The sequence below is a fragment of the Rhinolophus hipposideros genome (assembly GCF_964194185.1).
Source record: "Rhinolophus hipposideros genome assembly, chromosome: 8".
NCBI lineage: Eukaryota > Metazoa > Chordata > Mammalia > Chiroptera > Rhinolophidae > Rhinolophus > Rhinolophus hipposideros.
Genome location: NC_138054.1, coordinates 22,046,566 through 22,072,691, shown reverse-complemented (window position 1 = coordinate 22,072,691; position 26,126 = coordinate 22,046,566). Strand labels below are relative to the sequence as shown.

The 26,126-nt window shown below is 37.9% G+C and overlaps 1 long non-coding RNA gene across 1 annotated transcript in view; it reads right to left on the bottom strand.

Moving 5' to 3' along the window:
• LOC308501317 overlaps nt 1-26,126 on the bottom strand; it is a 178,603-nt gene that overhangs the window by 93,367 nt on the left and 59,110 nt on the right. The window lies entirely within an intron of this gene.

Below are 26,126 nucleotides of genomic sequence, written 5' to 3'. Positions count from 1 at the left end.
AGGCACTGCCACCTGGTCGTGCCAATGAGGGGGGTATTTTACTCACCTGAGTTGTCCCGCTCCCTCACTGCTTTACTGCTTCAACCATTAAGACAGAAGGATGAAATGGGGTGAATAGGCCTCCTTCTCAATCACAGTTCTGTGGCTGAACAGCCTGGAGGCTTTGGACACGTTACTTACTCTTATTCCCTGCCTCAGTTTCTTTATCTGCTAAATGGAGATAATAAAGCCTATCTCATTGTGAAATGTAAATGGAAGGACAATGATAATCGACTGATACTCATCAACTTAATAAGTGTTACTTCCCTCCAAACTAAATGCCACCTTCCTCCAGCCCTCAAGCATTCCTTAACACCGGCAGCCAAAAATAATCCCCCCCCTCCAAATTCTCCTCCCAATTTCACTGCAGCTGTGTTTGGTTCCTGGTCACACTCTAATTGCATTATTACTAGCCCTCCATATGTCAGCACACCTACCAGACTGTGTGCTTTTTGCAGGTGGGACCCACGTTTAATTCATGTTTGTATTCTTTCCAATGTCTTGCACATAACCAAACTGTAAGACTCTTCAGGATTCTAGAATTAACAGAACCCTTTAAATAATCTAAACAATACCTATTATTCTATAGGTAAGACAACTGAGTCCAAGTGAAATGAGTAACCTTACTACTGGTAAGTCATAGAACCACTTCCTACATGACAAACATGAACAGGTCGACGGATGGACGGGTAGACATGTGGACATAGGCACAGACCAATCAGTTATAGGATCCAAGATACGGTCAGCAATTCAAACCCTGACCCACCATATAGTGGCTACCTCACCACTCATGCTTTCTTCATTTACCAAAAATTTTTAAATGCCATATCTTTAAAATTCATTACAAAATCCAGATCAGGAAAATTCACCCTGCAAAAGAGTATGAAATAGTATTCCTCTTTAACCTCAGGATCTCTTAATATAAAATATAATTGTATTCAAAACTTTTCAGATAAAAAGCAGCTCACCCTCACCTTGCATAGCTTATTTATGCCACAACTTTTACTGAAAGCCAATACCATGTGCCAGTCACATGCTTTTCCCCACAGGAAGCTCACAGACAGACCATCCTTACAAAGAGCTCACAGCTAAGTGTCATTTCTTGCTCTTCTGCTCCATTCTGCCACCTCCATCTGTCCCGACATTATGCAATAAAGTGCTGTACCAGCATGATAAACCCCATCACAGACATGAGAGAATTATGGAAAGGCAGATTGCAAAGCACTTGGCAAACACTTAAGTCTGAAGGTTCTGGATATAGGAGCCCATTTCCCTTCACTATAAGGTTCAGGAAATGTTGCAATCCTCTCAGATGGCAGGAAGCTCTGAACTAAGACTTGGCGCATAGGAAGAACTTCCCAGAATGCCTCCCTACACAGCCACGTGACTGACAGGAAACAGCCTCAGGACACATTCACTAGTGTTGCTGCGCCATGTTCAAAAATGCCCTCCTCTCTCCATACCTCTTAGAACTTTGAAATTGACGGAAAATGTGACGTGGGTATCACACCAAGTAAACAAATGGTGGCATTGTTGGGCCTGGAGATGAGATGTAGAAAGCAAGTTCAGAGCAGTTGAAGACAAAACACACAACAAATTACATCGCATTGGTGCTAATCACTGTCCTTTCCCTGGCAAGGTTCCAGGCCACTCTGGGATCATTGCAGGTAATTCGGGGAGGTCTTCCCTGTTGTCCAGGATCCATCTGAGATGACTACCATGATGGTTCAAATGTCGCTTGCTCAGAAGTTGTCTGTGACATCCCGTCTAAAACAGCACTCCTGGCAATATCTCTGTCCCCACACTCTGTTTTATTTCTTTATGGCAATTATTATTACCTAACATTAAATATTATCTTTTTTTCATGATTGCCAGTCTCCCCTATCAAAACAAGCTTCTTGAGGGCAGTGACTGTTTTCTTCACTTCTATATTCCCAATACCTAGAACTGTACTGGCCACAAGATAGGTGATGAATAAATATCGATTAAATGAATTCCCAGATAGAAACCTATTAATATAGAGCCATTGTTACTAAGTTACTAACAACAATGGTATCTCTTCCCCAAAACAACAGTATTGGGTATAAAGTAACACCCAACTTGAACTGGTCTCTCCCTGAATAATAATGCCTGAGGTATTATTATTAATAATAATACCTGAGGTAAGTCAGGAATAAACCAGGAGAATGAAAGAGGTGCTTCGAATAATTATACTGGGACAGTAGGTGTGCAATGAGAGTATGCTGGGCAAGCTGGAGGGCAGTGTCACTTTAACCTGGAAGCAAAACCAGATTCAAGGAGGGTCACCACTGACGATGGTCACTGGTCCACTGCAGATACAAAGGGCACAACAACCTGGTACTGGGAACAAACAGGCTGGAACTGAAGGATGCCATCCCATCAACGGCAGTGAGAACCTGTGAGGGGTGACATTTTCTACCTGTGGTTACAAGGGCTCCACTGAAATCCAGAGTGTAGGACAAAGTTAAAATCGCACTAAGCATGACTGTACTGAGGACAGAGACAAAATCAGGTTGGAGGCCTGCTTCTTAGAAGAAAGTGTGCTTGTTGGTCAATATACAAAGTAAAAATCCTCGGCGAACAGAGTTCTATGTAGCAAACGAAAAAGAAGAACGTTTTTAAAATAAGAATATGTACCAAAAATCGCAGTAATTTTTGCATGCCAAGTTTTTAAGAGGCATAACACACTATATACTTTGTACGCATGTATCTTTTCTTCCTTCTATTTTAGATCATCTTTTCTGTAAAACCCAGAATGAGGTTAATTATTAACTTAGCAATGTACAGGCTTTTTAATTCTAAAGTACTTTAACTTTTCACAAGCACATTTGTGCAGAGCAGAATTTCAGTTCAGTTGCACCATACTACCTGAGAGAAGATTTTCTTCATTTTTCTTGCTAATTCAAGAATAACTCAACAATGTAACAGTTGCATACTAGATTCTAATCTCCGTCTTTTCCCAAATTGAGAAATTTTTCTCAACAAGATTTCTTTAGATGAATATATTCTAAACAATAACAATCAACTGCAATACTTCTACAGTGTATATTCATCCTATGGACAGGATGATCTATTTATATGCTTTTGCACTATATGTGGAAGAAAACGCAATACGCACATTACAAAATGTCCTGTTTTCTGTCCATAAGCAAGCCTCAACGTCCCCTCATATGAAAATGCTGATTAGAAGTACTTCCAACTTCCCTAAATGGTCCCCAGACAGGAGATGGAAAAGAGGGAGATCATGAACACCTAGAAGAGAAACAGGCACAAAATAAGTAGTTGAGGAAAAAAGAAAGGGAGAGAGGAGGAAACAAAGTGTGGAGGGTCTGAACTAAAACATTAAGCAGCGAGGCCACAGTAAAGCCAAGGTAGAATTCAGCCACAATGACCTTTTGCATTCTAATCACAGCGAACATCTCAGATAACCTTCAAACCAGGAACCGGTTTTCTAGCACAGAGCCAGGACGCTCTTGGAAGATCATTTGAGCCATTTTTTTCTTTTTCTTAAAGAATAGTAGTAGCATCTGCCAAAATATGTCCTTGACCTGCCCATCTATCTTTTCCCTCCCCCTCTATGAGCTCTCCTCCTATCTATCCTGGTAAACAAACCCACTGAACTCCCAGTTTCAACCATCAACAACAAAGACATTTGTAAGGGCTTGTCAACATGTGGTCCCGTGCTAGACATTATACAAATAGAAGTTAACAGACTCAGTCCTGTCTTTGAGGAACTTCCCAAAGAGGTTACTGTTTGGCTTTATAAATTTTACCACCAGAAAAACTTCGGGTCCATGTCCTATTAACAGCAGGTCTGTGGCTTTAGGTACAAAGGGCAACACATTTTATAAGACCCTATAAATTCTCTCTCAACCCCAAGCACTGCCAGTGCAAGCATGAAACTGATTTCTAAACTATGAAACCAACTCATTGTTGGTTGGGAGGGGATGTCCTCCTTTCCTCTTTTCCCAATGCTTGGTAGTTGGTTTTGCAATCCTGAAAAAATATGGTCTTGTGCAGGACACCGCCAACCAGAGCTCAATACATATCTGAAGTATGTCTTCCTGACACACATTAAGTAATTATATCCCAGGATAATTATGCCAGACACATCACTTCACTCAGGGAAATGTTCAGGAGCAAAAAATTATGAAATGAAAAATAGAAAGGGGCCCTATGATTTCTGCTTTTCAAGGGCAAAGGAAGTTTTCCTTTCAGTAAATGCATGTTAAAAGTTCATTATTCTTCAATACATTTCTAATCTCATGTTTTAAAATACCGTGAACTCTAAATTATCTTAGTCTAGAAAATAAAAATTTCTGGGATTTTCTTGTAGAGAAGTTCAAATGATAGAAGAACATTTGATATTTTCAGTTTTCTTTAAGATCAGAAGGACTTTCAGAATAATGCATTTTCTTTTTCCTCAACAAAGGGCATCTGCAAAGCTTAGTCTGCTGAAAAGAATGATTCTGACAGTCTTAATGTATTCTTTTCAGGAAAGCCCTGCTCAGAGAATTCCACAGAAAAAACATCAATACCCCAGGACAGCACCAATCTAAATCATTATAGCTTCTTGTAAATAAATGAGGACAATGTATTTTCAACATATTCTAGATATTAGATTGAGGGAGAAATGAGTGATAATCTTGAATATAACATATGTTTCACTTTCCCTTGATGTACCAATATTAAAACAAAGATTTGAAAGATTTGCGAGTGTTTTTAAAGAATACGTTGCAGAAAAGGCATTTTCAGAATCCTGCTGGAAGACAAAAATATCCCTAAGGTAGGATATATGAAATTGCCTCATCATTGTAACTAAGAACAATAATCACAATAACAAAATAATCATAGTATGATATTAATATATCGAGGCACCTTTCATCCAGGACTCCGAATGCTTTATAAACGTTCTGTCTTGCTGCGATGACACAACTAGGAAATTAGAATATGAGGAATTTTAATGACTTGTCTCAGGTCAATGGTCGACTGGAAGTGGTAGACCAAAATGCAAATTCTTTATTGTGGTCTACTGATCTAAAAAGCAACCACATTAACTCTCAATTAAGAATTAGGAGAATCCTATTTCAGAGCCATTTTCAAAGAAACTGGTATTAGTCCTTCCATTAAATTCTGATTTTGCCCCCTTTTTCTGTTTCCATTCCCCCCAACATAGCACAGGTAAGATGTAAGAAAAGGGGAAAGTTCCTATATAGTCTCCCTGCCTGAAACCAATCTCTTATCTATCTATCTATCTATCTATCTATCTATCTATCTATCTATCTATCTATCTGTCTGTCTGTCTATCTATCTATTTTTATCTCTCTCCTACATCTCTAGCACAGAATAGAAAGCACAACTTCCTCAAACACTGATTTTTATCATATCCTGCCCCAGGACGGGAAGCATGATGGTTCCCCATTGACTATCAGAATATTTCAAGTTCTCTATCATCCACTCATGTCTTTGCCTTTCCTGAGCACACCCCTAACACAAGGACATCTCCAGTTCTCCTCGATGGTCCCCAAATGTGTTGTCTGCACTGTAGTTACCTCTGCCTAGAAAGCCACCATATTTCTTCTTCCTGGGTTTCCTAAATACACACCCAGTAATCAAGATACTAAAGAGTTGAAAAGAACCCTGAAGCCCACTTAGTCCAACCCTGCCACCCTCTCCACACGGCCAGCATTGTAGATACCCAAATTCTCCGTCATACTTTTAGTGATGAGGAACTCACTGATCTGAAACACAGTGCTCTGTCAGGCATTTTAATTGTGCAAAAACTCTTATTTGAGCTAAATTCTTGTATGCTCCCTGGTGCATCCACTCAACAGGCCCAATTTTGCACCCTAGATCGATCTGTAACAAATTAACTTGTTCTGTAACAAAACAGTTTTTGCAATGTTTAAAAACCTGTATTATGTTTGTCCTTAAACTTCTCAGCCCTGAGCCCACGTGTTGCCATCCTTCAACTATTCCTCATAGGACCTGGTCTTCAGACCCTTGGCCATCCAAAAACCCTCTAATTTGGTACTATTAACATTATTCATTCGTGTGTACAGAGAAAATGATTATCTTTACAGCATATTCAGAAAATAAGAGTTTTGGGGAGCGCTGATGAACTGGGGGACCCTTGCTTCAGGCCCCTGCCCAGCGTTGTGGGAATGGATGAGAAATCTGTGCTAATTTTATTGGTTACTCTTTTAAAATCTGGCACCCGTCGCTTCTCGGCCTTTTGGCTAAGATCAAGTATAAAATCTGGCACCCAAAATTGAACACATTTGCACAGACCATCTCAAATCCAATTTATTTCATAAAACTGTCCCCTCATAACCAAAGCCAATATTCACTTTCCCTCTTCCTGATTGCCAAGTGTATAATATCTGCTTGAGCTGAATATGACATTGACATCATGAAATTTAACTATATTTACTTAAGGATTTTCCTAAATGAGCATCTTATTTCATGTGTGTCAGATTCAGTTTCCCAAAGCGACCACAGTTTCCTTAGGGGCTCTGTATCCTTGGCATCATTATGCCTCCAAGTACACAGTACTGGCCTGGGCGCATAGTAGGGCCTCCCAAAAATATTTGCAAAACTGATTATGCAGGCTCTGGACAGGAAAGCCATAGCTTAGAGGCTATGGTCTGGTTCAAAAGATATAAACCTCACCTGCAGAGGAAGTTTATCGTTCTGCCTGTTTATTCAGGCAGAATCTAAACAATGACACAGACTTTTAGACTGGGAAACTTAGTACAAACAAACGCTTCCAGACAGGTCCAGATTGGGAAGGAGAGCCGCGGAATGCCTTCTCCTATCTGGGTTATTAGGTCCAGACACTCGTCACTCAAGTTATAAACACTATTAAATGACGTTGCATAGTTTTATTTAAAGCTATGTTTGCTTTCAGATTAGACTTTAACATTTAATAAATTTCCCACCAGAATATGGTAAGTGTGGAGAGTATTTTGATTTAAGCTATACTTCAAGTATGAAACTCAAGCTGTGCTAGTTAATACAGGCTCTAGTTATAATTCACCGCACAGTCAGGTCAATACCCTTGGAGTCTCCTAATCCTCTTCCTTGAGGGCTGAAATGCCTGGGAATTCAGCGAATATACATGTTCTTCCCTGATCAAGCTAAATCACAGGGTCCTAGGCAAATACTTGCCTCACTTCTCTGGATTCAACTTGAATTATCCCTCTACCACTCAGCTCAGAATTCACCTTGGAGAGTGGAACTTAAAGATAACAATTCTGCCACAGAAACAAAGGCAGGGGCCTTCCTCTCCTGGAGATGTGAGCTTACTCTTTTCTTTTTTTTTTCTCCTCTCCCACCTCTCTTGGTGCAAGTCTGTGAATTTGAAACTCATAGATTAACGAGAAGTCGGCACTGGTCCCTCTGGACTTGATCCATTTTTAAGTGAGCTATGAGAACTTGGACAGTTTACAGATCCTGGAAGAATGAAATATGAGGAGAGAAAAGGAAGTTTGACACATGCAGAGAAACTGATCTCTGGGGTTGGGGAGAAGCTAAAAGAAGGGAAATATTAAGACAGGATGCATGATACAAACTTAATTGACTGATCATACCACGGAAGAATAATGACTGGCTTCTCCATTAAAGTTTGAAAGTTGAGCAGTTAATATGAACTTCTAATTTCATGCAAAAAAAAAAAAAATCTTGTGGCTAAGTGCAGGTGAGGGACGTTAGCACTGAATTCATCTTCACATTCACTCTGTCCTGTCTATGCAAGGCAGTGGGAATGGGCGGAGGGTGGGGGGGAGGGGTAAGATTTTTCATGGAAGATAAAAATAGTGGCACTGCAAAACAGACCAAGTTAGCCCTTCTTACCTTTATGAAAGCCAAGCAGGAAAAAAAAAGTGGTAATTCTGGGATGACTTGGGATAAAGGGCAAAGCAGGCCTGGGGCAAATTTTTCAAGTAGATCTTCGGGGGACAATTAAATCCAAACTCTGGTTCTATTTCTGAAAACAGAATTTCTATACAAATCTATTCAATTCACTAGAAGCCAACATTATTCTGAAGTAAGTGCCTCCAATCCATGAGTTTGGCCGATAGGAAGGATCTATTAATTTTAATTCTATGGTAGTGCCTTTCAAAGTCTGAAGGGTAGATGGTGTGGAGACAGCAAATTTCACTGTTTAATCCACATTAATATAAGCAGCAAACAACTAGTAAAGAGAACAAAACTCTTCTTTCTAGTCTACTTTAATATCCATTCTTTAAAAATCAGTAAATAACCAAATTTGACAGAAATGAAAATAATGTCAAATTAACACCTAATTCAGTGCTGTATACTTAGTAGATGCTCAATAAATTATCGCTGAGTGAACCCCTGATTTCTTAAAACCATCAGAATTTACTAAATAAAGACAATAAATGGAAGATTGCCTTCTCATGGGCAAGGAATGTGGGGGAAAAAATCAAAACTATATTATTGCTTAAATCTCCCACAGGACCATGAGCAAAGGAAATGAGAATCTAAAAATGTAATAAAAACATTTCATGATTCACAGTACTTATGCTGTATTTCTTTCAAATTAACTGATTCTGTAATCAGTTGCATCACCACTGTGAAATGAATATGGCTCAGAAAGATAAATGGACATTGTGTGAGCTGAACTAAAATTGTTGGGTGAAAGTGCTTTTGAGACTGTGGGCAGGTAATAATACAAGTGCTATAATAGAATATTACGAGAAATACTTTCAATCAGGCTACCTCAACATGAACTGTTGCCCATGCAGGGTTTTTCTGAGTGCACATAATTCTCAAATTTTCTCCACTCTCTACCATGACTAAGATTAGCTTCATCGTCTTGTCTTTCCACAATCTGTTTTTGCTGAGTATTGTCTATGGGCATGGCTTATAATTTTTTCATTTTTTTTCTAGAGACTTCCTATGCCACAAGAATATCTTAGTGGGGATATCATTTTACATTTAGAAATAAACCAATTTTTTCCAAATCACTTAGCTACAAATCCATGGAAATATCTCCATTTGGGTAAGCACTTTATAGTTTTCTCATGTTCCTCTTGTTAAAAGAAATTAAATTTTTATCTTCTCACTGACCCATTTAAATTTTTTTAAGGCACAGTAGTCATGCTGTATAAGGTTGCATTGTGCTGTCCAATGATGTCAAACAAAATAAGGCCAAGTGGACTTCAGACAAAAGTATCAGACTTCACCTGAGTTTTAAACAACAACAAAAAACCCTCTCCCACTAAAATAATTCAAAGGGTGAGATTAATTCTGTATATCTCTGGAAGGCTTTATTTCTCAAATTACAAGTGACGATGGTCAACTCGTAAATAGAGAATATACACCACATTTTTTTCTCGGCCATGTTTGTACTGGACTTCCCAATAAATCCATTTTGTTAAAACACTTCTCATTCATTTCAACTTTGGGGCCAAAAATAAAGATATGATATGTTGTTCTTTGCTGCATGAAAAACAATCTTCAAATGACTTTTACATGATGACATTTATGTAGATTTGAAAAAGGAACTTGAAATTTTTGATCCACGTAGGTAAAATAAAATAAATTGGTATCATTAGGTTCAGGCAGACCAAATTATCAAGGTGTTCACAGTGGTAAAGAAAGCCAAGACTGACTATTTTCTGAAAACAGGACTACATCTTGTACCAAATCTTCTGGAATAGAGACTCCAATTCTACACACAATAAAATAGAAAAATATGTCTTGAAAGACATGTTTTGGAAGATGCCCTGGTGGGAAGGCTTCCTCAGAGCTTTAGGACACCCAAACACATGCAGGAATCCTGAGAGGCTAGGGAGGGAGATGGCCCCTCTTGTGAATCTGGAGAGCAGTTAGGGGAAAAAAAACCCTATGACTGAATAGCACAGAGGTGAAGGGCAATGGACAATCAAACACAGATCTCTCTTCATGCAGAAGAGAGGCCAGCCCAAGCTGCAGAAGACTTCAGGGCAGCCCATATAATGCTTTGTCTTGTTGCTATTTGTGGACCTGTGAAAACAGAATGTATTGTGTCTCTTTGGGGTGCTTTTCGCTTCAGATTTTCTGTTGAAAAATGTTACATGCCGTGTCTAATTCGCACACACAGGACTCCCTAGGGTTTGTGGAATTTTTTAAATAAATAAAATATTAAATGCCTTCTCTAACTCTAATTTAATTAGGAGAACTGCTAAGTTTTATTGCTTTTTTTTTTTTTTTTAAGGAAACCCCTTGAATAAATGATGATACATCCATTCCATTCCACCAGATTCTACACTGCCATTCATTAAGAACGAGAAGATCTAGAGGTTTTGGTTTAGAAAGTGATCACAGCATAGGGACATGTGGGAAGAAAGGCAAGAGGCACCAGAAGGGGTGCCTGGCCTGGTGTAGGTTTAAAACATTTAAAGGAAAGGAGGGAGGAAAAGAGGGAGGGAGATGTTTTAAACAGTTGCTTTATAAATTGAATAACAGCTCTTGTGTGAACAATTTAAAGTTTCAGATTTGGTCAGTAGTGGAAGAAAAGCACTATTACTGAAAACTGCAATGCAAGCTTTCACAAACAAGTTTAACCTGCTTAACAGGTACGAGTTCATTTCTTTACAACTGGCAAAAAGATTCTTCTCTATTTCTGAGTTATTCTACTGATTAAAATGACATAAGTAGAAGAGCTAGGATTCTCCCCCTTACATGCACTTTCTGGCCCCTCTACACTATAATTCTTGGGCAACTTTCCCATACAAACTTATTTTCAAAACTCATGAGAAGAATTTATTCAGACCAGCACATTCCAGAAAGAAATAAGAATTTAGTCACGCTTCTTTCTAAGGATTTAAATAGCCCTGGCCCCCAGCCCTAAGGAACTCAAAAATCACAGTTTTATGTCATTTCTATTGCAGGTCCTAAAGCAATCCTGAGAGAAAAAGAAAATAAATACCCTCTAAGCGGTTACTCTGAGTTGGGGTTAGAAAGGAAGCAGACAATTCTTATTTCTCTTGTCATCCATTAGAACTTCCAGAATGTCTAACAAGATAAATTTTCATAAAGTAGCAAAAGTGTTTCCTTTCCATAAAGGTGTTGGCTATGAACAAATAAAATATTTACAAGGTCTTAAAAATGCATATTATTGCTAGTTTTGCTCTCTTAGTAGGCAACCATTTTGAGACATTTACTCTTCATTATTGGAACAATAACCACCCATCTGAACAGTTAGCACAAAATCCTTTGCAAATATTTAGTGAATAAATTATGCTGGATCATTTTACACTAGAGTTATGCCAACATCATTGATCATTTCTTCTTTATTTCACCCTCTCCTTCAAAAAAATAAATAAAATTTTACTTAGAGAAACTCTTAGTTCTAATGTTTACCTATCTTCCGGGAGGCATGTATTTTCTTTTAACACAAGCCCTTTCTTATCCTAAATTGCACTCTGCCAGAATCCACAGTTTCAGTGCTATCTCACTTTTAGCTACTCTGAATCCTACTCATCTTTCACAGACCAGCTTAAATCATACTTCACTCCCTAACAATGCTGCCTCACTCTAAGCACCCTTTCACAGGAATTTCTGTTTCATTGTTGTTATCTGTTATTTTGGCAATTAACTATAAACTCTTTCATCCATAACTTTAATGCGTCAAATATCCAAGGACTGTCTTTCCCTGCAACTCTAGGTTCCATAGTCCTTGGAAGAAGCACTTTTTTCCTTTCTTTCCCTACCACATACCAGGCATTCAGCCAACACTTCCTGAATGAATAAGTGAATGAAAAAAATAAATGATCACACACCATGCCTCTTGAACATGAGCTTTAGAATTAACCACCCATGTGTTAAGGTGATTTTCCCACAGATGTTCCAAAGCTCCCTTAAATTATCCAGTTAATTAAAAGGAGCAATGACTAGAATGTTAAAATAAAAATAAATGCAAAAGATTTGTTATATGTCTCATATTAATACAGTACATTTAGAAATATGACCTAATCAAAAACAATGCAGTAATATTAACATTGCAGGGTAGGCTTTAGGTTTTGTTCTTTTTAGAGTTCCATATTTAGAGGTAATACAACTTAATACAATATATATTTAACTACGTATTAAAAAACTACATCTCCTTAAAGTATCACAAGTCCCAAACAGGGACTTTTGGCCCAAACAAATGAGGAGCTCCTTTGATTTTCCTTGGCTTGAGTGAGGCTACAGTCTTCCAGAACTTCCCAGTGGGTAGCCATGAGATGTTTACAGGTGTGCTTCCACACTGATCTCCTCAGTTCTGTGTTGGATGCATGGGGCCTAAATGGCCAAAGCCCTGGGACTAGCTGGAGTTGCTGTGGCCACTCATCTTTGGCCACATGCAACCTTATCCATTTACTCCTGCATGTGTGCCCTAAAGTGGAAAAGCATGAGAAGCAACCAGAATAACTCTCTTATTTTAGTGAGTACCAGTGCCTTTCCCCCTTGGCATAGATGGTCAAAGTAATCAAAGCCTGATGTAATCTGAAACAAAAAAAAAAAATCCACAGATATGCTACAAGATACAGACAGAGAGAAAGCTAGTGGGCTTAGAATTTGAGAACATCCTGCACGGCAAGTATGTTTGTTGGGGGGAAAATAAGTATTATTATAACAGCTGATGCCAGAATCTCCCATTGGGAGGAAACTGCCTTTACTTAGGAAAACATCTTTATGAGTCACTTGAGGGCAACGAGAGACAAGAGAAAGACTGGCAATTTGCAAAATCCTGGAGTCTGTGAATAAAGGATGGTCAGTAAGATATTGAAGAACAGGGATATTTACTATAAATTTTAAATTATTGGTATTACTGTGTTTCTAAACTCCCTCAGTGTTGCCAAATTTTCATTAAGATCTCTATTCTCATAATGCATTGTGTTATTTTTTTCTGTGAAAATCATGGAAAGGAGCCTGAGGCTCATGTTTGAGTTTGTGCAGAAAGAAGAGAAAGGGAAAGCTCTGTAGGAGCCAATGTGAACGACATTAAGAGTTTGGTTTGAAAAGGAGCCCCAAACAAGAAATAGCCAGAAGATCACCGGAAATTCAAAGACATCTTGATAGGGGTAGTAAGGGAGTGGGTTCAAACCTTTCAAGATTTATGGAAGGATATGAGGAAATCTTAACTAAATCTTAAGAGGCAAGTCAACAGCTATTCTGGGAGGTACAAAGTAATAGATAAAGACATGCTATAAATGTATGTGTAGTAAGAAATGTGATTGGTGATATATAATGTCGCTATCATACACATGGTGAGTGTGTATATTATAAAAATGAACTTTAATTTAGCTCCAGGGAACCTCCTTTCCAATAGTCTCCCTTTGATCCCCGAATTCAAAAATTTCGGAAGTCCCAATGTGACTATTTTGTGTGTTTGCTATCAGTCACCAATCACCCAGATACTGACCCTCAGAGGTCTATAAAACAAAGCATACTATGGAGTTCACATGTCTACCAACATAGTGACAAATGCATATACACTTGTTTGTCACAGATGAGATATTTTCATAAAATTACCCCATTAGTAATAATGGAAACTCTAAATGGCTCTACCTTCGTGCACATAGGGTTGATATATTGATTTGATCTTCTTGTGTAACTATGAAGTTACTATTAGTGATCTGTATATTCTGAGTTGCATTTCCATCATTAGAGCTACATCTGGCACTGAATCATTCACATTTTCTCAACATAAATCATTGCGTTCAGTAGGTTGCATATGGGAGACAGCTGGGCACAGATAAAGCCACAGTTTCCTGTCTAGTCCATGATCCCAAGTTATGCCCATCACGCAACTGAGACTGCTGTGTCCTTTATCTTCTCGAGAGTGAGGGGTTGTTTTCAATGACACACAACTCATCAACTTGTTCATTCTGACTTTAGTAGGGGCTGGGCTTTTTCTTCTGGGGTTTAAAACCAAGGTGAAAAAACAGTCAACATGTTTTCCACAACCAAAGTATCGTGTTTGTGGAAGTGGAGAAAATTTTGACTCGAGTAAAATATTTTTCAGTATCTGTACTTTTAGAGTTCACATATATGTGTCTATATACATATTGCCAAGTAAGTCTATTGTCTGATCCTGCATTAGTCAGCCACAGCTGATGGTGTCAAAAACTAGCAGTGAACTGGTTAAAAGCTCGACTTCTGTCCTTAATTATATTTAAAATGAATTTTAACATGCAGATTTAGTGTGTTCACAGAACTATGGAATAATCCATTGGTCTAAGAACCTCTAATTCCTAATTGACACAGTAGCTTATAATTGTATTTTTATAGTGGTTAGTACAAACATTCAGTTTTTTTAAAGGCCCATAATATGAATTTATGATTAAAGAAATCAACTGACATCTACTGGGAATACATTTTTTCTTTCTCAAAAATCACTCATCCCAATATTTGGAAAACACAATGATGATTTTCAAAGCATGGGCACATTTGAAAACTTTCTAAAGGAAAAGGGTCTTATATATCTTATATTGTACTAAATCTGGCACTTGCAAGCAGACAAATGGAAGCCATCTTGAAACGTAAAAGAAATAAATTACTCTTGTAGAAAAAAGAATTATAGAACACAGCTATGCCGAAAACAATAGCTATAGGCAGGGGGAAAAAATGACAAGACGTATAGCAGTTCATTAAAAATTCAGAGGATATTGGAAAAGGCAAATTTAATCTGCCTACTTTCACCAAATATGCTGAAGGACGTTTGACAAATATAACATATAAACTGTGTTCCATGAAATTTAAAAACTCACAAATTCTATCATCCTCAATCTCTGTTTCTTAACAGAACCGAAGGGCTGAATGCAATCCATTTACTAAAGGGTGAGCTAGACAGAGATTAAAGGAAATAAACTACTGGTTAATGTGGCATCAAATGTTTAAAGCAGACCTTTCAGTTACCAACAGGCCTAAAGGTAGTGAAATACATGCATCTTTATGTTACTCTTCCCACATTCCCAAAGGGTTTGAGCTCGCCAAACGGCTCTACGACCATCATAAAGCCGTAGAGACTAAGAAACATCAAAAACCTTAAACGTTCTTCTCTTTCAACCCTTTGTTTCCCAGCACGTATTGCTATTCCTTATTAAGAGAAGACTCAGACCTGGAGCATTTAGGTACCTTTCACTCCTGTAAGCACTGCCCTCTTCCCCCTCCCTACCCCTCGGCCCCCACCATCCAGTCAACTCCTATGCTATCCCCCATTCATATTTCACTCTCATTCATAATGGTCACAGGGTGAAGAAAAGATTTGAGCACCAGCATACAAAAGCTCAGTGTCATTCGACACATATAGGAGCTCTTGTATCTAGGGCACCGAGGAAGAATAAAGAAGCAAAAACACCCCCTACTCATAGGAATTTTTTAAAATGGGATAACACTGCCAGAGAAATACGAGGTGTGACCAAACAATACGGTGAATGTTTAAATCAAAAAGAATTTATTACAGTAAAAGACACATTGCCACTAATCTCCCTCAAAATATTCCCTCTCACTTTGAGCACCCTTATCCCATCGTTCTTGCCACTGTCTGAAGCAGTTCTGGAAGTCCTCTTTCATGAGTGTCTACAGTTGCACTGTTGTGGCTGCCTCGATGTCCTGAATCTATTCAAAACATTTACCTTTCATGGTCATTTTGACTTTGGGGAAGAGCCAGAGGTCCCACTGTGCCAGATCCGGTGAAGAAGGTGGACGAGGACACAGTGTAACATTTTTATTTGACAGAAATTTCTGCACCAGAAGTGATGTTTGACATGGAGCCTTTCCGTTGTGATTCAAACATATGGTGAATGCTGCCGCTGAGTGCCATGCAACAAAAAAGCAGGGATCTTCAATACGAGAAGTGGCACGTTGAACCTTAGTAACAGTGCGTGACAAGTTTCAACTTGTTCAGTACAGTCAGTCGGGTGTGAACTACAATTGAGAGAAGGTGTGTTTTAAAGTGTGCCGTCAATCATCCTCCATCATGACAATGCTCTGTGACACACATCACTTCTGGTATACAACAATTTCTGTCAAATAAAAACATCGTGGTGTGTCTTCACCCACCTTATTCACCAGATCTGGCACCGTGCGACTTCTGGCTCTCCCCCAAAGTCAAAATGACTCAGGACATCGAGGCAGCCATGACAGCGCAACTAAAGACACAAAAGAGGACTTCCAGAGCTGCTTCAGAAAGTGGCAAGAACGATGGGTTAAGTGTGTTCGAAGCGAAGGGGAGTATTTTGAAGGGCATTAATGGCAATGTGTCTCTCACTGTAGTAATTTTTTAAATTTAAACATTCACTGTATTTTTTTGATCACACCTCATATACCAAGGGTCACTGATGGAGTGCAAATGGAGAGTGGTCAGGAAATGAAGAACAAAGCAGTGGGCAGGATCAAGTACTTCTGACAAGGGAAAGATTCCCTGTCCAGGAATTTGTTGGAAAGGCAAAGAAGGTCACTCACAGGGTGAAGAAAGACTTGCGTGAGAGAAAATTGAATTTTCTACAGTACACTTTACATAGAACACTGCTACAGTTCCTCACAGCTTCACAATCAGCTCCTAAACTGACCTTCAACAGCACAAACATAGTAATCATCTGGAATTTCGGTCCAGGTGTACTTAGAATCAAATCCTCACTCCTCACCCAGCCTACAAAGCAGCAGAGACCAGACCTGCACCTGCATCCATTCCCCATTCCTTCCCTTCTCCCAGTCCTCAGCAGTCACACTGGCCTTCTTGGGGCTCCCCACACCAAATCCATACTGTCTTGAGGTCTTTGCTCTGCCTGTTACCCCACCTCAAATGCCCTTCCCCCTGATCTTCACAGAACAGGCTTCTTTGTGTAATTTGGACCTCAGTTTAGATCTCACCTTTTCAGAGATGCCTCACCTGACCTCCCATCAGCAACTCCACCCTGGAGTCTTCACATTGCTCTTCTTTAATTCTCTGCAGAGCCAGACCTGGTATTTCTCTTGATTCTGTATTTTCTTATTGAAATTGGTACTATTGATCTTCATTAGTCACAGTATATATAAACTTGCCAAACTGGCTAAAATTTATTTGAAACCCCCAAATCAATACTCTCAGCACTTTCACATTCATTTGTGGAGAAGTGCAGAGCAGGGAAAATTCTGAGGAACCAAACAACGTTACCAGCTGAGGTCCAACAAGGCATACTCTGCATTCTTTTTTCAGCTCATACTGTCAACAAGTATTCTTTCCGCAGTCTATTTAGTGCCCATTTTTCGCATTTATATGCTTTTTGTCAGAGAGTTTGCTGTTTAGAATGTGCCCCAAGTATAGTGCTGAAATGCTATCCAGTGCAAGAAGGCTATGGTGTTCCTTACAGAGAACATACACGTATTAGATAAACTTCTTTCAGGCACGAGTTACAGTTTTATTGGATATGAGTTCAATGTAAATGAATCTACAATAACTATTAAACAAAGTGTCTTTACACAGAAACACACATAAAACAAGGTTATTTGTTGTTTAGTTGAAGGAAATGTTATGACCAAAGGCTCATAGGAACCTAACCTTATATTTCCTCTAGGAGCAATGGTTTCATATTTGCTAATTCAGTGATTACAGTGACTTTATAGAGCAAAATTACCATGAATAATAAGAACTGAATGCATTTATTTTTAATATATGTATTAAATCTATTTTTGGAGTTCTCCAAAGACAGGCATTTTGCCGAATTCCTCTATTTTTCTCCTGCTAAACCAGACGACAACTGATGGCAACAAAAGTAGCAGAAAAAAAAACAGTTGAAAGCTTTACTTTTGTTCTTAATTAGGTTTCAAATAAATTTCTGCACACCGATCAAGTGGGTTTACACAGCTATGGCATAATTTATTTTCCCCTGCAAGCAGAAACCATGTCTGTCTTGTTCAGACCTAGATTACCATGCCTAGCACAAAGTGGGCTCTCATTAAAAATTTAATGAACGAGAAAAATAGCTCATGCCAAACAAAATCCAATATCTTAAAAGTGGGCTCTCATTAAAAATCTAATAAATAAATGAAATTCTCATTTCATGCCAAACAAAATCCTATTTCTTATACTTATTTCCCTTGCAAAAATATATAGCAAGTCTGAGGTACTAAATTCTTGCCCCCACTTAATTTGGATGGGATAAAAAAAATTTGAAGCAATTACGTCACAGTGAAAAGATTAAGAACTTCAACAACTATGACTTGGGATTAAATTCTAACTTAAAATCGCTACCTGTGTAAGTTTGGCTAGTTTATTGTACTTCTCAGAGCCTCATTTTTCTGATATACAGTCATGCATTGTCTAACAACACGGATACATTCTGAAAAGGGCAGTGTTAGGCTATTTTGTTGTGCAAACATCACAGAGTGCACTTACACAAACCTAGACGGTACAGCCTACTGCACACCTAGGCAACATGGTGTAGCCTATTGCTCCTAGGTTACAAGCCTATACAGCATATTACTGTACTGAATACTGTACACAACTGTAACAGAATGGTAAGTATTTGTGTATCTAAACATATCTAAAAACAGAAAAGGTACAGTAAAATTATAAAAGATAAAAAATGTTACACCTATGTATGGCACTTACAATGAATGGAGCTGGCGGGACAGGAAGTTGCTCTGGGTGAGACTTAATGAGCTGTGAGTGTATGTGAAGCCTAGGACGATACTGCACACTACTGTAGACTTTATAAACACGGTCCCACAAACCCTCCCCCTGTTTCCTCCCAACAGGGGGAGAAATAGAACATCAAAGCTGTCAAGGCTGCTCCATGAAGAGATGTGGGCTGGATTGATTGGAAATATCAAGGAGAAACTGGCTGGGTGAGGTGTAGATCTCCATACTAGTGACTGTCAGGAAGGAGGGAAAGTTGGCCTGAGGATCAGTAGGAATAAGAAATTAAGATAAGAGAGATAAAGGCACACAGGGGATTGTCATGGCAATGTGGTTTTGGCTATTGCATGTTGGAGCAGTGATCAAATTAACGTACTTTGTGGTATTCATAAAAAAACAGAGGGTGTTTAATATGAAACACCCGCGATATTTTGACTTGCGAAATTTGTTTTTGGTTCCATTGACCCTATCTGGAACTCTCTGCCATTGAACTGATGGAAGAAATAAAGCTTATCTATGCTTTACATCATTTTAAGTGCAGGACAGCCTGGCCCCACACCACCAGCGAAAGCTTTTACTAAAGCAGCAGTATTGCTTAATACTTGTTAAGGTAGCTCCTGTGAACTTGTGTCCTTGTACAGGATTTCAGGGCCTCAACAAAGAATTTACAATGTACTCTAAAGACCATCAAGCTACATCTAAGAGGGTTGTAGCGCCCTCTGAATATGCAGTGCTGGGGGACAGCCTCCTGTGCTGAACCAGCTCACTGGCTGACCAATTGGGATGTAATCTGTGCACACAAAATTGAGGTGCTGTGAGTGAGAGGGAAACTATTGCCAAGCCCTGTAGATATTGCTCCCATCAGAGAGTAAAAAAAGAAAAAAAAAAATCTTGCTGAATCACAACATATCCTTCCATTTCTTACAGGAAATTCAGTTCATTATAATCTTAAAGGACCACCATCATATACACGGTCCATTGTTGACTGAAACATCGTTATGCAGTGCATGACTGTATGAAATAGGGATAATACTACCTCCAGTATATGTTCGGAATAGACAATTGTGGTAATGTATATACAATTTCTAGGACATTTGCCTCACACATATCAGGTATTGAAAAACAACAATCCCTTCAAGGAAGGGATGGAATCTTGAGTCATTCAGACTAGCACGGCCAGAGTGAAAGGAATCAAGTCCTCTTCGATATGGCAGAAAAAGGAGAGGGTTGGGCAGCCTGTAGCAGGCAGGCTGGCTAACTTTAATTCTCACTGCTTTTTGTTTATTGTCCCCTTCCAAAGAGATGCCTGTCCTCTGAGTTGGTAGCTCCCCTTAGGGAAGTCACAGAACTTGTACCCATTCAAACCTACCTTCCCTTTTACCCAATGCACTAGAAAAAGTGGGGTAAATCCACAGCCTACCTTTAAAAAAATTGCATTTCTATTTTTTTTTTATTGTGGTTAAATATAAATAACATAAAATTCACCATTTTTAAGTGCTGCCTCTTTCTTAAGAAATCACTGACAGGAGCTACGTAAAGGCAGGGATGTATGAGATTTGGCCTTGAGAATTTTATGAGATTGGCTATAACACTCCTAAGCTTAGATTTATGATCCCTAACCCCCCTTCCCACAACTTTCCACTGAATGTGTCACTTGAGAAATAGACATTCTCCTGAAACTTAGCCTGTATTCCTCATTCTTAAAACATCATTCACATTCTGAATTAAGGGAGCTAACAGTAAAAAGAACAACTCTTTTTGAATTTTTTTAATAGTTTTGTCAAATCAATAATCAACTACTAATATATTTATGGGCTAAAAATCTATTTTATATGATCTACCGAGATTTCATAGTTGGCATGATTGAAATGAGTTCTTATGTTTCTGTGTCCACTTCTTTTTCTATAAAGTGAAGTAGTTGGATAATGTGTGAGACCCATGTCAGGTCTCACACATTATATCACAAGAACTGTTATATACTACACTATGTACACAGAGTACAATGTTGCTTTAAGAATACAGAGCAAAAAATTGTATGCTTATGGTATTACACATTCCCCAACAAAGCATATCAAGCAGTATACAATAGCCACTGAAATAGTTGCCAGACAAACACCATTTCCATGACCTAACACAACCTCATTTTATAAACATTATAAAATCTCCTCTACACTAAGCCGTTTAAAGCAGGAAGACTTAGGTAGACTGATAAAACTTGCTTGTGTCATTTCAATTTGTTTTTTAAAAAACAGTGAGAGTTTTGCTGAACCTACTGGCAGATTAATGTAGGAAAGCTGAGCAATGAGCCTTCCTTCATTTGATGAATGAAGTAAGCCATGGCTTTGGGTCGTTTGCAAGAGATTTTTGATGTGAGAATAATTTCTCCATGAACCTGATGAGCTACACACAGATATTCCTCTAAATTCCTCTCTCTATATATTGCCTATCACTGTCTCACTTAGTCTTTACAGGTAAGTATCATGTTCAATTATTTGGTGCCTACTAGCATATTTGTCTGATTCTGTGGCGTTTCAAGAGCCACCTTATTAGCAAACAATGTCACCCATTGAATGTGGCCCAGTATTACAAGCTCACACTCCATACTTTTCACTCCGTGACTGTTCCAAACCCATTCTGTCAGTAACACTTTATTCCAGATATCCACTACACAGCTGGCAATTCCAGTACAGAAAGTAATCTTCTATTTGTTCACATGATAAAAACGCTGTTAAAATGTAATGCATTGGGGTGGCCAGTTAGCCCAGTTGGTTAGAGCATGGTGCTGGTAACACCAAGGTTGCCAGTTCGATCCCCACATGTGCCACTGTGAGCTGCGCCCTCCTTAAAAAAAAAAAAAAAAAAGAAAGAAAAAAAAAAAGAAATTAATGTATTGGATTTCTGATTGTATGTATGAAGTATTAAATATAAAGCAAAAGAGAGAGAAGAAAGAAAAGAAGGGAAGGGAGAGAAAGAAGAAAGAATATAAGAAAAATAGAAAATAAATAAGATGGTAGATTTAAACCCAATCATATAGACAATTACATTAAATACAAATGATCTAAACATTCCAATTGAATGGTCATCTAAGAAAAACCTACAAGTAATATCATATTTAACTGTAAAAGACTTCATGCTTTCTTCTGAATTCATCTGTTTAAATTGATGTTTGTTCATCAAAAGTGTTCATAAGAAAGCGAGATGACAAGCCACAAACCAGGAACGAATATTTTTAAAACACATAAACACTACTACCTGGAATATATTACATAAAGAGCTCCTACAAAGAAAAATTACAGGTCAACAGAAAAAGTGACAAAAGATACAAATATGAATTTTACATGGGAGAAATACAAATGGCCAGTAATATATGTAAAGATACACGATCTCACTACCTATCCAAGAATGCAAATTAAAAATATGAGAAACTGTGCTCACCACATCAAAGGTAAATTAGCAAAGATGTTAAGTAATGGGAATATTTATTCACTACTTATGAGTGATGGTTACTTCTTAGAAAAGGAGTCAGCATCATCTAATAAAGTTGAATATATGCATTTCCTGCAACCCAGTCATTCTACTTGGAAATATACCCCAGAAGAACACGGTCTGTCCCAGGGCACATTCAAGAATGTCCACAGCAGTATTATTTGCAATGACCAAAACTGTAAACAACATGTTTTAGTTTAGCTTCTCTCAGAAGCAAACCTTGAGGTAAGGATTAAGGTCATTTAGAAGAAAAACTAAACAGGAAAAGTGGTCGACTTGTGGAGAAGTAATGCGTGGAAAACAAGGCAGCAGCCAATAGAGGGTATATGATTAAACCAGTGACTCAGTGGATGATTGCAGTGTCATCTTATGGGGCAACTAAGGGAGCTGGAATGATCTGAGGGAGCCGAAGTATTTAGACCCCCAACTCAAGTCATTGGATGAGAGCTCCTCACAGTGTCCTGTGTAGCCTGCTGCACTGAGCACGGGCCACACAGCTCTCTGCAGGGAGAGCAGGAAGAGTCCTCTGGCATAGGTGCAGACAACAGCATCTGGAAGCTGATAAGAGGACCAAGAAAGATCCAAGGGTAATCGGTGAGGCACTGACAGCATCTGCCCCACAACTAAAATCCAAATGTCTGCTGACAGGAAATGGATAAACTGTGGTCCATTCATACAAAATAATATTATACAGTAGTTTAAATAAATGTACCACAGCCACACACATCACCAAAGATATAATGTTGATTGAAAAAAAGTAAGTTGCAGTAGAAGAAATACAGTACAATTCCATTTATTTGAAGATTTAAGGCATACAAAACAAAGCTATTATTAGGGACTCACACATAGGAGGTGAAACTATGAAGGAATACAAGAAAGTGATAAATCCAGGATACTAAGTTATTTAAAATATATTAAGATTTAATAATCACAATAACATTTTTTTACTTTGAAAGACAAATTTTGACTGAAAAAGAAAAACTGCATCTGGGGCACACATGAGAAGGCATGACTGGGGAATGAAACAAGATGGCTACTGTTCTCCTGAGCTGACGGTGGATGTACACACAGGTAGGTAGTTTCTTATTCTTTATTACAGAAATATGTGTATACTTTTTACACATAAAATATTTCAAAACAGTAAAAGACTGAAATAAAAGATATTAAAATGTTCACATTCTCTCTGAGTGGGAGAAGAATGGATTTTCTTTTCCTCTTTTTACTTTTCTGTATTTCCTACAATAAATATACATTCCTTTTATATTAATAAAACACTGTGGAGTCAGTCATGTCCCAATAAACCCCCTGATCTCCCAGTCCTAGCTCTACCACCTTACATGCACAGCCAACTAGAAAAGGAGAGAAATCAGTTACTTGATTCCCTAGTGCAGTTATTAATTTATACAGAGATCCCCGGTTTGTTAATTCTCCTATAAATTTACATTTGCCCACAGGCACTAAAGCCAAAAAAAAAAAAAAAGTAGGCCAATTCTAAAAGAAATCATCTGGTGGGCAATTAAAAACTTGATAAAAATTGAAGGGAAAGAAAATCGGAACACTACAGGTTAAATCCTATTATAACAAATTTCATATGATTGCTTCTATTCTCTCATGAAGAGATTTTGAGTTGGATTCAGGTTATATCAAACATTCATCAAAACAACTGAAGTATTTAGAATATATTAAGAGACCCAATCTATTTATAATCATCATAATAACAATTTTTATTTTGAAAGACAAAACTGAAAAAGGGGATAAACTACATAATCTCCATAACTTCTGAATATAGCAAGACCAAAGCTCAAAAATGCTTGAAATAACCAACTTTGGTATTCATCAAATGCCTTGTGTATTTTGTCAAACCATAAAAACTAAAATCATTGCTGCTGCTCTCAGGAGTTGCATCATACAATACCAGTTCCACTATTTGAATGCAAATTTATAATCAATATCAACCATGCTATCAATGCTGACACAGAAGACTGCTTCGCAAGAGTTGCAGAAACTGACTACTGTACTCTACTAAAATTGAATGAATTTGTGATACCCTAAAATGTACTTGTTCATTCGATTAGTGGAATCATGTTTTGATGATGCTCTAGTTAGTATGTCTTCCTTTAGGACTCCAAAATCATTAAGGTTTATGTATTCATAATCTGAGAGGCCTAAGTGAATAGGCTTGAGGGCCCCAGAAGCACTTAAAAGCTAGATGGGAAGAAAAGTGCCTGCTCAAATAGCTATTGCAGAGCAACAGACCGTGAATCTCCTTTGTGAGCTCAGATAAGCTTGGACTGAAGGGGGCTCCCATTACTCCGGAGAACCCAAACTCACTATCTGTCTCTGCAAGTTTCCAGCCTTGACCCCTGACAGCCCATTCCATTTACCCTGTTCTGTTAGCGTGACTGTATAACAAAGGTGGTACCGGAATGTCCCAGGCCCTACAACACTGATCTCAATCCAAAGCTCTCTTTTAAAACAAAAAAACAAACAGATAGTTGTGTGTGTGTTTTAATTTTCCAATTATAGTTAACATACAATATTATATTACTTTCAGGTGTACAAAATAGTGATTAGACATTTACATAACTTATGAAGTGATCACCTAATAAGTCTAGTATCCATGCAACAAGCTTGGGAGCTACAGGACTTATTGGGTGATCACTTCATAAGTTATGTAAATGTCTAATCACTATTTTGCAGTAAAGACTATCTGGAGAAGGGAAAAGGGAAGAGGCCCTCAAATTCTAAGGCATGAGGGTGTATGCTTGGTAAGTAGTTATCATTTACAAAAAGTAGCATCCATATTATGCTAAGAATCTGAACTCAGAAAAATCGTGAAATCCACAAAGTCTGAAAGACGGAAAGTGGGAGTCAATCACAAAAATAACCAGTATATTTTTCTAAGCATTTTACTAAAACTCTGTTACTTTGTGGTTAATAAAAAAAGAATGAAAAACATTTTTTCTGATTTTCCAATATAAAAAGCCAACTTCAAAGGAGAGTTTTTAGTACCAGAAGGTAGTATTGTAACCCAGGCAATTTCAAAGGCTTTTCCACCCACTCTCAGATAACTAATCTGTTATCTGGCCACTCTTATGAGAAAACATCTTTAAAGAGTCCATAAACAATCATTATCTTTAAACAGCATCCTTAAAAACTTAAAACATGCCTGCATAAGAAAGACTTGTTTTTCATTTTTATCTCCCTCAGACACTGTTTCAGAACCCCTTCTCGACCTTTCTAATTAAATTTTAAAAAATAAACAAACAAAAAAACCTTTAATTCAAAAGCTAACAACAGACAGATATTACAATGGATTCTGGAAAAAAATCACCTTGAAAAATGGGTTTGAAATAAAATCTATTTTTGAATTTAGAAAAAAGCAAAGAGATAATAAAAGGATATAAGCTTAAATGAGGAAAAATCTTTACGTAATCATTTACTTTTCCATTTTAATTAAGCTTGAATTCCAAATGATGCTGAATTTATTAACAAGATAATTCTTTATAAGTCACCACTGAGCAGGCGCCATAAGAATTTTATGGTTTGTCAATATCAAATGGTAGAGAGTAATCTAAGAATTTAGTGAGTCAATAAAATAAAAGGCAATCACAATACACACACACAGTCACCTGAGAACTCCTTTACAGACTAAAGGGGAGTTTCAGGTTACTTTCGGTATCACCAATTAAAGCAAAAGCTTCAGCACTGAACATTCCATTTGTTCCTCAATCTACCTCACTCCCCTCCCCAACCAACAGACAACAGGCAGCTTCCTTATGCACAGTATGCATTTGAAGAGATGAAATTAGAACTTTTATAGCTGGAAAATAGTCACAGATCATATAAATACTGATCTATATCAGAAAATCTAAATAAATTTTGAATCACCAAAATTTATTATTTACAAGAGTACTCTGTGTACCCCAGTGAACTCTATTTACTGCATGCTATTTTATAAGGCAGC